We start from the raw sequence: 4977 nt of genomic DNA, 5'->3' as shown, positions 1-4977 counted from the left end.
AAAGTCAATAACTATACCTAAAACTTGAATTGTACTATTTCTTACTGGCTATTATATCATCTTAGAAGCCTCATCTGTGTTCTACTATGGTGCGTTTAGTGTCTCCGAATACCGTAGTACGCGACATAGCTTTGCAGACGATAAGTACAAACGTTTCAGAGAGCAGAGCGGCCAATGTGCCGATTTGGCTTTAAGTCGATTCGATAACAAATGACGCAAACGGATGGATTTCTCAGGTTTTTACTACATTTGAACACTTTTCACATTCTCCCGTGCAACTCGGCTGCTAGTCCTACTTTCATGCTGAATCTTAAGGTCCTAGCTCATGTCCAAGGCACCAAAGCCAGCTAAAAAGTCAATAATCGATACCTAAAACTTGAATTGTACTACTTCTTACTGGCTATTACATCAACTTAGAAGCTTTATCTGTATTCTACTATGAGGATTTTCGTGTCTCCGCATACCGCAGCACGCGACATAACTTTGCAGACAATAAGTACAACCGTTTCAGAGAGAAGAGTGGCCAATGTGACGATCTGGCTTTAAGTCTATTCGATAACAAATGACGAAAACGGACGGATTTCTCAGGTTCTTACTACATATGAACACTTTTCACATTCTCCCGTGCAACTCGGCTGCTAGTCCTCCTTTCATGCAGAATCTTAAGGTCCTGGCTCATGTCCAAGGCACCAAAGCCAGCTAAAATGTCAATAACCGATACCTAAAAACTGAATTGTACTACTTCTTACTGGCAATTACATCATCTTAAAAGCTTCATCTGTGTTCTACTATGGTGCTTTTAGTGTCTCCGCATATCGCAGCACGCGACATAGCTCTGCAGACGATAAGTACAACGGTTTCAGAGAGAAGAGCGGCAAATGTGACGATCTGGCTTTAAGTCGATTCGATAACAAATGACGCAAACGGACGGATTTCTCAGGTTTTTACTAGATATGAACACTTTTCACAGTCTCCCGTGCAACTCGGGTGCTAGTCCTCCTTTCATGCATAATCTTAAGGTCATAGCTCATGTCCAAGGCACCAAAGCCAGCTAAAAAGTCAATAATCGATACCTAAAACTTGAATTGTACTATTTCTTACTGGCTATTACATCATCTTAGAAGCTTCATCTGTGTTCTACTATGGTGCGTTTAGTGTCTCCGAATACCGCAGTACGCGACATAGCTTTGCAGACGATAAGTACAACCGTTCAGAGAGAAGAGCGGCCAATGTGACGATCTGGCTTTAAGTCGATTCGATAACAAATGACGAAAACGGACGGATTTCTCAGGTTTTTACTACATATGAACACTTTTCACATTCTCCCGTGCAACTCGGCTGCTAGTCCTCCTTTCATGCAGAATCGTAAGGTCCTGGCTCATGTCCAAGTCACCAAAGCCAGCTAAAAAGTCAATAATCGATACCTAAAATTTGAATTGGACTACTTCTTACTGGCTATTACATCAACTTAGAACCTTCATCAATGTCCTACTACGGTGCTTTTAGTTTCTCCGCATACCGCAGCACACGACACAGCTTTGCAGACGATAAGTACAACCATTTTAGAGAGAAGAGCGGCCAATGTTACGATCTGGCTTTAAGTCGATTCGATAACAAATGACGAAAACGGACGGATGTCTCAGGTTTTTACTACATATGAACACTTTTCACATTCTCCCGTGCAACTCGGCTGCTAGTCCTCCTTTTATGCAGAATCTTAAGGTCCTAGCTCATGTCCAAGGCACCAAAGCCAGCTAAAAAGTCAATAATCAATATCTAAAACTTTAATTGTACTACTTCTTACTGGCTATTACATCAACTTAGAAGCTTCATCTGTGTTCTACTATGGTGCGTTTAGTGTCTCCGAATACCGCAGTACGCGACATAGCTTTGCAGACGATAAGTACAACCGTTTCAGAGAGAAGAGCGACCAATGTGACCATCTGGCTTTAAGTCGATGCGATAACAAATGACGAAAACGGACGGATGTCTCAGGTTTTTACTACATATGAACACTTTTCACATTCTCCCGTGCAACTCGGCTGCTAGTTCTCCTTTTATGCAGAATCTTAAGGTCCTAGCTCATGTCCAAGGCACCAAAGCCAGCTAAAAAGTCAATAATCGATACCTAAAACTTGAATTGGACTACCTCTTACTGGCTATTACATAAACTTAGAACCTTCATCTATGTTCTACTACGGTGCTTTTAGTTTCTCCGCATACCGCAGCACGCGACATAGTTTTGCAGACGATAAGTACAACCGTTTCAGAGAGAAGAGCGGCCAATGTGACGATCTGGCTTTAACTCGATTGGATAAAAAAATGACGAAAACGGACGGATTTCTCAGATTTTTACTACATATGAACACTTTTCACATTCTCCCGGGCAACTCGGCTGCTAGTCCTTATTTCATGCAGAATCTTAAGGTCCTAGATCATGTCCAAGGCACCAAAGCCAGCTAAAAAGTCACTAATCTATATCTAAAACTTGAATTGTACTACTTCTTACTGGCTATTACATCAACTTACAAGCTTCATCTGTGTTCTACTATGGTGCTTTTAGTGTCTCCGCATATCGCAGCACGCGACATAGCTTTGCAGACGATAAGTACAACGGTTTCAGAGAGAAGAGCGGCCAATGTGACGATCTGGCTTTAAGTCGATTCGATAACAAATGACGCAAACGGACGGATTTCTCAGGTTTTTACTAGATATGAACACTTTTCACATTCTCCCGTGCAACTCGGCTGCTAGTCCTCCTTTCATGCAGAATCTTAAGGTCATAGCCCATGTCCAAGGCACCAAAGCCAGCTAAAAGGTCAATAACGATATCTAAAACTTGAATTGTACTATTTCTTACTGGCTATTACATCATCTTAGAAGCTTCATCTGTGTACTACTATGGTGCGTTTAGTGTCTCCGAATACCGCAGTACGCGACATAGCTTTGCAGACGATAAGTACAACCGTTTCAGAGAGCAGAGCGGCCAATGTGACGATTTGGCTTTAAGTCGATTCGATAACAAATGACGAAAACGGACGGATTTCTCAGGTTTTAACTACGTATGAACACTTCTCACATTCACCCGTGCAACTCCTCTGCTAGTCCTCCTTTCATGCAGTATCTTAAGGTCCTAGCTCATGTCCAAGGCATCAAAGCCAGCTAAAAAGTCAATAATCGATAACTAAAACTTGAATTGTACTAGTTCTTACTGGCTATTACATCAACTTAGAAGCTTTATCTGTGTTCTACTATGATGACTTTCGTGTCTCCGCATACCGCAGCACGCGACATTGCTATGCAGACAACAAGTACAACCGTTTCAGAGAGAAGAGTGACCAATGTGACGATCTGGCTTTAAGTCGATTCGATAACAAATGACGAAAACGGACGGATTTCTCAGGTTTTTACTACGTTTGAACACTTCTCACATTCACCCGTGCAACTCCTCTGCTAGTCCTCCTTTCATGCAGTATCTTAAGGTCCTAGCTCATGTCCAAGGCATCAAAGCCAGCTAAAAAGTCAATAATCGATAACTAAAACTTGAATTGTACTACTTCTTACTGGCTATTACATCAACTTAGAAGCTTCATCTGTGTTCTACTATGAAGATTTTCTTGTCTCCGCATACCGCAGCACGCGACATAGCTTTGCAGACGATATGTACAACCGTTCAGCGAGAAGAGCGGCCAATGTGACGATCTGGCTATAAGTCGATTCGATAACAAATGACGAAAACGGTCGGATTTCTCAGGTTTTTACTACATATGAACACTTTTCACATTCTCCCGTGCAACTCGGCTGCTAGTCCTCCTTTCATGCAGAATCTTAAGGTCCTAGCTCATGTCCAAGTCACCAAAGCCAGCTAAAATGTCAATAATCGATACCAAAAACTTCAATTGGACTACTTCTTACTGGCTATTACATCAACTTAGATGCTTCATCTGTGTTCTACTATGGTGATTTTAGTGTCTCCGCATACCGCAGCACGCGACATAGCTTTGCAGACGATAAGTACAACCGTTTCAGAGAGAAGAGCGGCCAATGTGACGATCTGGCTATAAGTCGATTGGATAACAAATGACGAAAACGGACGGATTTCTTAGGTTTTTACTACATGCGAACACTTTTCACATTCTCCCGTGCAACTCGGCTGCTAGTCCTCCTTTCATGCAGAATCTCAAGGTCCTAGCTCATGTCCAAGGCACCAGGGCAGCTAAAAGGTCAATAATCAATACTTAAAACTTGAATTGTACTACTTCTTACTGGCTATTACATCAACTTAGAAGCTTCATCTGTGTTCTACTATGGTGCTTTTAGTGTCTCCGCATACCGCAGCAGGCGACATAGCTTTGCAGACGATAAGTACAACCGTTTCAGAGAGAAGAGCGGTCAATGTGACGTTCTGGCTTTAAGACGATTCGATAACAAATGACGAAAACGGACGGATTTCTTGGGTTTTTACTACATATGAACACTTTTCACATTCTCCCGTGCAACTCGGCAGCTAGTCCACCTTTCATGCAGAATCTTAAGGTCCTAGCTCATGTCCAAGGCACCAAGGCAGCTAAAAGGTCAATAATCAATACTTAAAACTTGAATTGTACTACTTCTTACTGGCTATTACATCAACTTAGAAGCTTCATCTGTGTTCTACTATGGTGCTTTTAATGTCTCCGCATACCGCAGCCGGCGACATAGGTTTGCAGACGATAAGTACAACCGTTTCAGAGAGAAGAGCGGTCAATGTGACGATCTGGCTTTAAGACGATTCGATAACAAATGACGAAAACGGACGGTTTTCTTGGGTTTTTACTACATATGAACACTTTTCACATTCTCCCGTGCAACTCGGCATCTAGTCCTCCTTTCATGCAGAATCTTAAGGTAATAGCTCATGTCCAAGGCACCAAAGCCAGCTAAAAAGTCAATAACCGATACCTAAATCTTGAATTGTACTACTTCTTACTGGCTATT

The sequence above is a fragment of the Schistocerca gregaria genome, unplaced genomic scaffold, assembly GCF_023897955.1.
Source record: "Schistocerca gregaria isolate iqSchGreg1 unplaced genomic scaffold, iqSchGreg1.2 ptg000280l, whole genome shotgun sequence".
Classification (NCBI taxonomy): Eukaryota; Metazoa; Arthropoda; class Insecta; order Orthoptera; family Acrididae; genus Schistocerca; species Schistocerca gregaria.
The sequence above is the reverse complement of the archived record's forward strand: the minus strand, read 5'-3'. Positions refer to the sequence as shown.